This window comes from Bidens hawaiensis, unplaced genomic scaffold (assembly GCF_021521415.1).
Source record: "Bidens hawaiensis isolate Kalapana, Puna unplaced genomic scaffold, B.hawaiensis_p1.1 tig00013659_1, whole genome shotgun sequence".
NCBI classification, from domain to species: domain Eukaryota; kingdom Viridiplantae; phylum Streptophyta; class Magnoliopsida; order Asterales; family Asteraceae; genus Bidens; species Bidens hawaiensis.
Window position 1 is genome coordinate 416002 of NW_027492161.1, and position 9123 is coordinate 425124.

The following is a 9123-nucleotide window of genomic DNA, read 5'->3' on the forward strand; positions in this document are numbered from 1 at the left end:
TAGTATTTCAAACGCTCTCAGATCACAAATGCGTATTAAAATTTTCAAAGGGTCTTTTTAGGGTTAATGAGGTCAAGTATTTAGGTCACGCAATATCACCAGGTGATGTTTCCACTTATAAGGAAAAAATAAACGCAATTCAACAGTGGCCAATTCCAACGTCTCACACCGCTCTTCATGTTTTCCTCGTTCTTACAAGGTATTATCGTAAGTTCATTCAGCGTTACTCCCACATTGTTGGGCCACTGGCCGACCGGCTACAAAGAGGTCGCAAATTTGCTTGGACCGGTGAGGCAGATAAGGCTTTTTAAACCTTGAAACATTCAATGTCAGCCCTACTCATGTTAAATCTGCCTAGCTATTCGGATGTTTTCGATGTCACAACGGATGCCTCGGATTATGGAATTGGCGTGGTTCTGTCTCAACATGACAAACCGATTGCTTTTCATAGTAAGAAGCTCTCTAAGAAAATGCAAGCAGTGTCATCTTATATTCGAGAGTTGTTCATCATTACTGAGGCTGCAAAAAAGTGGCGCCATTATCTTCTCGGTCGTCGTTTCCGAGTTTTCACATATCACCATAGCCTCCGAAATTTACTCACTAAAGTCATCCAAACCCCGGAGCAACATAAATGGGCCAGCAAACTTATCGGGTATGATTTCTAAATTTTTTACAAACTGCGCAAAGAAAACATGGTGGCAAACGCCTTAAGTCGGATTGATACTTCGACCCTTTTCGCCTTGTTTGCTCAAGTTTTTCCATGGTTGGCCGAACTAAGGGATTATTATACCAATACCAGGGCTGGCCACGAGCTGATACATAAGCTCGCTGACTTTCCTGGTCAACACCCCAATTTCAAGGTTCATGGTGGTCTAGTTTATCAGAACCAACATATTTTTATCCCCGTGATTCCCTCGTTACGTTTAAAGTTGTTGCAAGAATTCCATTCAAGCCATTTGGGTGGTCATTCGGGTATCACCGCTATAGTCAAACGCCTCAAGTCTTTTTTTCTTGGTCAAATGTGCGGGATGAGGTAACAGCCTTCATTGCGGAATGTATCAAGTGCCAACAGACTAAATACTCGACTCAAAAACCGTATGGGTGACTACAACTGCGCCCATTCCGAACCAAATCTGGAAAGAGATATCAATGGAGTTCCTTACCCATTTGCCACAATCAAATGGAAAAACTGTCATATGGGTAATGGACCGGCTAAGTAAGTTTCTTCATTTCATTGCTCTTCCGACAAACTACATGGCCCACTCCCTCGCGGTGCTTTTTCTTGAGCAAATTTATAAACTTCATGGCCTTCCTAAGACAATCCTATCGAACCATGATCCAGTTTTCCTCAGTAATTTTTGGAAGGAGTTATTAGTGCTCTCCGCACTACCCTTCACTCTTGTGCGTATCACCCACAAACAGATGGCCAAATCGAGGTGGTCAATTGAACTCTGGAAAGTTATTTATGGTGTTTCACGTGTGATGAAAGTAATCGATGGACAAAGTACTTGTATTTCGTGGAATTCTGGTACAATACAACTTATCATAGTGCCATCTATATGCCCCCGTTTTGGGCGCTTTACAGTCGTCCACCACCTTTTATTCTCCATTATACACTAAACACCTCCAATCCCAAATTGATTGATGACATTCTGGTGGAACATCAAACCGTGGTTGAGAGACTCAAATTCATACTCCAAAAAACCCGCCAATAAATGACTGACCAGGCTAATAAACACCGTCGACATATGGAATTTAAGGTTGGTTACTCAGTCTTACTTAAGCTTAATATGTATAACCAAAAATTGGTCGCGAACCGTAGGTCCAAAAAACTTAGTCTTCGGTATTACAGACCTTTCAAAGTTCTGGACTGTATTGGTAAGTTGCTTATAAGCTCGATCTTCCTACAGATTCCCGGATCCACCCACCCCGTCTTTCACGTTTCTTTGCTTCGTTCTTGCAAAGGAGAATGGCTTACTGAACCAACACCATTACCACCAGATCTTTACCAAACTTCCGGTCTTGTGGACAAGCCCGTTCTTAAAGAGGGGGATAATGATACGCCACAGCAAGCCCGGACAACCGAACCAGATGTAGCAGGCCTGCTTGAGAAGTCCAACTCGAGTTCCAGAACATGTTACAATCAGGTAATTAAAAAATTCCATTCGTTATTAAGATTAAAAATCAAGATATATGAGGATCTCTCAACAATTATCAAAAATCAATTCCTTCGCCTGCAAGTTATTTATTTTTAATTTCTAACTTGTTTCCTAATTTGATTGTGTTTCATAGTTTATCTTTACTTTCAGTTTTCTTTATATACGACTGAACTCTTGAACAATAATCAGTGAATTTTATTTGATCTTTTTTTCCTTCTCTCGTGTTCTTGAAAATTATCGGTTGTCTCGAATAAAGCTTACATTCTTTTTGGTCACGCCCCATTTGGTATTTGCTTTTCATATTACATCCAAGACATCTCTATTTTGTATTTGGTTCTAATTATTTGTATCTATCTATCTATTATTATTATTATTATTATTATTATTATTATTATTATTATTATGTGTTAGTATTATTATTATATTACTGCTGCACTTTGATTTTTTTTTTATATTATCTTATACATATAATTTTTGGAGCTAAGGGTCTTTCTGGAAGCCAACTATTTATTCTCTGAGATGGGATAGAGATACGGTGTACCTACATCCCACCCTTTCGAGACCCTACTTATAGTTTTGATATTGATAAGATTTCATTGGGTATGATTCATTATCAAATAATTAAGTATTTAAATACACTATTTAGCAATTAAGGGAAAATCGGTGAACTGTTGTAATTTAATTGGAGAAAATATGAGCGATGATCTTTCTTTAGGTTCGTAATAGGTCAAAGAATTCACATATTTCATGAGAGAGTAGTGAAGATATGATATTTAATACATGTAAAAGTTAAATAAATAGGTGATATGATCCAATTTAATCTGTAATGTGATTTATATGTGATCTGTGGTGGTGTAACATATCTTGTTATTTCGTCTTATGTAATTTTATTTATGTTAATAAATCTTGTACGGTTTAACAAATGTACTCCCATTTAGGAACTATCGACTCTATTGTCACATTATTATTTTAATAGTGCGTTACCAAACAACAGCATATGAACCTTTTTTGAAGTGGGCCGGCATGACAAACCACCCGGTCCCACCAGAACGTGGTTCTTGTTGCGAACCGGAAAGATAATAATAGCACCAAACACAACGTGAGAACGCGTCATAATTCGACCGGCCTGCTTGTATATATTTATATAAACCCAATAAGATTTTCAATTATTGCCACTCTTTCTCTCTCTCTCTCTAACCTGTCTGGAAATTAGAAAATAAAACAATCCCAAAAATCCTCCGACTTTATCTCTTCAACTCTAGTCAACGCCGGCGTTCGTTTCCGGCAATGTTTAAGTTTAAGCTTAACCTCGTACACCTCCTATGTTTGTTGCCGTTAGTTTCCTTGGTCGGAGCTCAGGGATCTGGGCCCACCACCCGTTCTCCATGGCGAACACTAAATGGTAACATTTCATTAGGCTTTATGCTTTTATATTTATTATTATATATGTTCATTGTAACATTTGTTTTTATTATATTATAGGAAGCCCACCAATGGTGGTGGCACACCACGGGTTTTCGGGCTTGTTTCCGGGTGCTAGTTATAATGCGTACTCGTTTTCGGTGATTGCGAGTGTACCCGATGTGCTACTGTGGTGTGATGTGCAGTTAACTAAAGATAATATTGGGATCTGTTTCCCGAATCTGAATCTTCAGAACGCTTCGACGATTTCGACTACGTTTAGTAAACGTGAAAGCACGTATGATGTGAATGGATTGTCGGTGACGGGATACTTTTTTTTTTGATTTCACCAAGGCTGAACTTGACAAAGTCTTTCGTAAGTTTGGGTTTCTGGTTGTCAGTGTTGTGGAAATCGCTAGACGCACTAATTGGAAATGAATTTTATATGTGATTTATAAAAGTCGCGACCGGAAGATGGGGGGGGGGGGACTCGCCCTTGGCCTGATCACCTCGGCAGGCCAGAATTTTTTTAAAAAAGTTTATGTATAAAATATGTATTTTTAATGTTTAAACCTAATTACTCAACTCATTTAAGCCATTTTTATTTTAAAAAAAATAAAAATTGCACAACCCAAATTATAACCAAGCCCATTTAAAAATTTAATTATTAAACCCAATAAAAAACCCTTTTACTTAAAGGCCCAAACTTTTTTCGCTTTCGGCTAAATTTTTTTAAAGATTCTCAGAAATGGCAAAATGTGATTTAACAATTAAACTTTTTTAATTTGCTTTGACATGCAATATATGGTATTATAGTTATTACAAAGAGGAAGATTAAAAAGCTGTTTTGCAGCTAATTGTTACACATTTGTAACAGTCATGTTACAATGGTCCAAAAGTACTTGCACCATTACGAGTGTATATATTTTGGAAAATTACATATCAACGTTCATATAAATACTTAAAAAGTTCACATAGAAAAAATTCAGACATTAACAAATTAGTTCTTGTCCGAGTTTGGCCTATTTGGACCACCTTTGACTGATTACTGATTTATTGGTCCCATTAAGTATAATCAAATCGGTAGCATACCATTTAGCGACTAATTGTGATTTTTACAACACTGCTAGTGATTATTCTTCTTCCAATTTTACAGTTGGTCAATGTTTTGTAAATAGTAATGAAAGAATGTTGTAACAGTAATACAGGGGATCTTCTCCAGAACTCCATATTTTGATGGCACTTCCTCAATTCTTACCGTTAACGACGTTGCCAATATTATACCACCACAGTCAATTGCGGGGTTGTGGTTGAATATCGAGCATGACGCGTTTTACAGCCAGCATAACTTGAGCATGAGAAGTTATGTGTTGGCCGCTTCAAGAAATCTTAGGATCAGCTACATTTCATCACCTGAAGTGGGTTTTGTAAGAGGTATCGCCCCAAGAATCAGTCCAAAAACAACCAAGTTAGTTTTGAGGTTTCTTGGACCGGGTGAAACCGAGCCTACGACAAACCAAACATACAGTTCGCTTTTGAGGAATCTGACGTTTATCACATCATTTGCACAAGGAATCATTGTTCCTAAGACATACATATGGCCTGTCGGGAATGATTTCTATTTGCAACCGGCTACTGCTTTGGTAACCGATGCTCATAAAGCGGGTCTAGAAGTTTTTGCTTCTGATTTCCAAAACGATGCTCCACTCCCATATAATTACAGTTATGACCCTGTGCAAGAGTATCTTCAGTATATTGACAATGGTGTGTTTTCCGTCGATGGTGTGCTTTCTGATAACCCTATAACTCCATCTGCAGCATCCGGTATGTTTGTTGACTTTCTTTGTTATTCATATTCAAGATTTTAATTTCAATGTTTGTAATGTTACAGATTGCTTATCACACTTGGGCCCAAACAAAACTCAAGGTACACATATTGTTCTGGATATTTAGCATATAAACTTTGGTATATATTATTAATATTGACATGGTTTATTGTGTATGTTTTTTCTTTTAGCAAAACCATTGATTATATCATATGAAGGAGCAAGTGGTGATTTACCGGGTTGTACTGATGCGGCATATCAGAAAGCCGTTGCCGACGGTGCGGATATTATTGATTGTCCGGTTCAAATAACGAGTGATGGGATACCGATTTGTTTAGGTTCAATAAACCTCCTCGATAGAACATCTGTTGCGAGGTCAGGTTTTATTAATTTGACATCAAAAGATCCCGAACTGGGTGATGGAATATTTACCTTCGGTCTCACTTGGGACCAGATTAAGACGTTACGACGTAAATATTATACTATCTAGCTTTATATCATTATTGTTCATTAATATACCGGTTTTTGTTATATTCTTATTTCTTTTCTGTTTTACGTTTTAGCTGTAATTTACACGCCATATAAAAACTACACTTTACCAAGAAATCCAAGGGCGACAAATGATGGCAACTTTATGAGACTATCCGACTTTTTGGACTATGCTAGTAATGCTACTACGGTTTCTGGTGTCTTGATCAACATTAAGGTGGTTTCATTTAAAGTTAATTATACAGATGGTCGATGTGGTTGAGCAAAGTACTACCTTTCGCCTTTCGGTACTATGATTTAAATTAAAAGTAACACGTTTGGGGTTTGGGGTTTCAGTTTTGTAACGAGTTTGGAGTCTAATATTAACTTCTGTTAACTTTACGTAAAATGACCAAAATGCCCTTTCATAACCGAAGGGATTCTTTATGTAAATTACAGAAGTTGTCCCTTTAGTTATGAAAGGGTATTTTGGTCATTTTACCTAAAGTTAACAGAATAGTGAACAGAAGTTAGGCGTGGTCGAAGGGACCCTTTATGTATATTACAGAAGTGGTCCCTTTAGTTATAGACGCCCTGCTTGCGGTGCGCGCATATAATGTATATATGCGTGAACCCTCAGGTGGGCAAAAGTAAAATTGCACTAATTTTGACATTATTTTACTAATCTCATGAAAATAACGTTAAAAGTGGCGGAAGGTTAATCAGGCATCATGTGGTGGCGTTGATAGCCGAAAGACAAGGGCACATGCACCAATCAGCCGGTGTCCCGATGATTGAGTGCTATGTGCCTTATGTCCAAGGCTTGATGCAAAACTACTATCGAACCGGGGGTCTCACCGGAAGCAGTCTCTATATCCCTATGGGATAGAGGTAAGGCTGTCTACATCTTACCCTTCTCAGACCCTACCATAGCATTGCTATTGGTGGGATATACTGAGTACGATGATGATGATGATGATGATGTCCCTTTAGTTATAAAAGGGTATTTTGGTCATTGTGCGTAAAGTTAACAGAAAGGTGAGCAGAAGTTGGCCGTAGTCACCATACTTGTTAAAAGACTAAAACTTCAAACCTAAACTTGCTACTTTTAATTTAAACCATAGTACCTGAAGGTGTTACGTTGCTCAAACCGTTTAACTAATTCATTTGCTCATTAACTAAAGTACCATTTTTGTTGTTACAACTTGCAGAATGCAGCTTACTTAGCTTCTAGTCAAGGATTAAGTGTGACAGATGCAGTAATAGACGTTTTGAACAACTCTAGAATAACTAGGCAGAGGACGAAGAAAATCTTAATCAAGTCATCAGACAGTGCGGTCTTGAAAGTGTTCCAAGGCACGAAGCAGCAGGCATGAGCTTGTTTATGAAGTTGATGAGACTATACGCGATGCCCTAAATGACACAATTTCAGATATACGTGAATTTGCCAATTCTGTTATTATTGGGAAGGAATCTGTGTTTCCGAGAAGCAGTGGGTTTCTTGGTAATCCGACTGATGTTGTTGCAAAGCTTCACGCTTTCAAGCTCCCCGTGTATGTGCAGTTTTATAATAATGAGTTTGTTTCACAGCCATGGGACTTCTTTTCAAACCCGTATGTTGAAATTAACTCGTATGTTAATGGACCTGGAGTCGATGGTGTTATTGCATCTTATCCGGCTACGTCTTCCAGATACAGGAGTAAGTTTATTTATCTTGTTTAACCTCACGAGCCTAGTGAGCCTATTATTTATATAGATTTTATTTAATGTATTTATATAATATAACATTATGATAAAAATAAGTACATAATGTATATTGTATATTATGTTATTAAAAGTTATATTTAAAAAAAATTGTAAAAATAAATAAAATTGTATATAAGTTAATTAATAGCTAATAAACTAGCCGAACTCGAGCTTTAAATAAACCACTCACAAGCTGATCTCGAGCTCTCGTAAGTTAAATTGAGCCTAGCTTGGGCTCGGCTTGTTTACGTGGTACTTTCTAATTTGTTTGCATTTCATTTGGTGGGATTTAGGGAACAGATGCCTCGGGTTATCATTTGCTGATACACCGTCATACATGACTCCAGCGGCACCTGGCCAGTTACTCACACTAATGACACCTCAATTCATGCCACCGGCTGAGGCTCCTAACCTATTTTGGACGAAGCAGACGTGGCTCAAGGACCCATACCACCTGCTGTGAAACCGTCTCCGCCAGCTGTTGCCACTCCGCCACGGGCTTCACCAAACGGTCAACCGCGAAATACTGTTGTGGGCATTCTGTTTTCTGCTGTGGCTGTTGTTGGGACAATTGCATTGTCATTTTGAGCATTGTGTATTTATTGATTTTGATTTGATATTATTTGTAAGTAGTAATTTATTTTTCGTATGTATGTTGAAAACGACTACGGATTATTATGAGGAACGTAGGTGACGAATTCATTGTGTTGGTGAATAATTATTTTGGTTTGAAATGGAATGATCTGTGATTATATATAGGTGTGTTTTATTTCTCATTTTGCACTAGATTGTTCATAGGACTTTAGTTGGTTATATCTCAGTTCTATCTAATAAAGAGGCTTTTATTAATTATCTTTATTTTATGTTATGATATGCTAAGCAAAGTTATAATTTGCTACTATTTCAATATGAAAGCCCTATATGATCTTGTAGAGCTAGTCAAATATTTGATACTAGGTTTTATCCCCCGTCTTATGGGGGCTGTTTTACGTTTTTCGTTTTTTAATATTTATTTTTTGAACTTTAATTTTCTTTATTGTAAAAAAGTTAATAATATATTTAGAGATTGATGATGAAATGGTTTCACAAATAAATGATATGTAATAATCCGTTTAAAAGCTATCTGGATTTGGTGATCCATAACCCGCTTATTTTTTGTACTATAAAATTGTTTCTTAATTATAAGTAATATATTTATTTTTAAAAAAGTCGGATATTGATTTTTAGTATATCCCTATTTTATAGGATGTTCATATCAAATATTTGATAAGATAAAATTTTAATTTAATGAGATGTCATAACCCGTTTAAAAGATATCTGGGTTTGATGAGACCCATACCCATGAATTGGATCAAATGCATGAGAAACCTTAAATTACAAATAAAGCAATCTGGTAGCTTAATAGAATTTAGAGAGCAACCAGAGAGCTTTTAAAGGTTTTGTTCATATATATTATAGATAGAGGTCCAAATACCAGCTAAGCAGTTTTTGAGAGTTTGCCGTTTGTGCGTTTGAAAGTTTTT

At 36.9% G+C, this 9123-nt stretch overlaps 1 pseudogene across 1 annotated transcript; it reads left to right on the forward strand.

Moving 5' to 3' along the window:
- Window positions 1-3390: 3390 nt before the first annotated feature.
- On the forward strand, window positions 3391-8317 carry LOC143544652 (glycerophosphodiester phosphodiesterase GDPDL3-like; annotated as a pseudogene). The gene is made up of 8 exons (XR_013137288.1): window positions 3391-3561; window positions 3642-3936; window positions 4761-5384; window positions 5452-5487; window positions 5578-5856; window positions 5950-6092; window positions 7066-7553; window positions 7894-8317. The product of XR_013137288.1 is annotated as a glycerophosphodiester phosphodiesterase GDPDL3-like (transcript).
- Window positions 8318-9123: the final 806 nt, after the last annotated feature.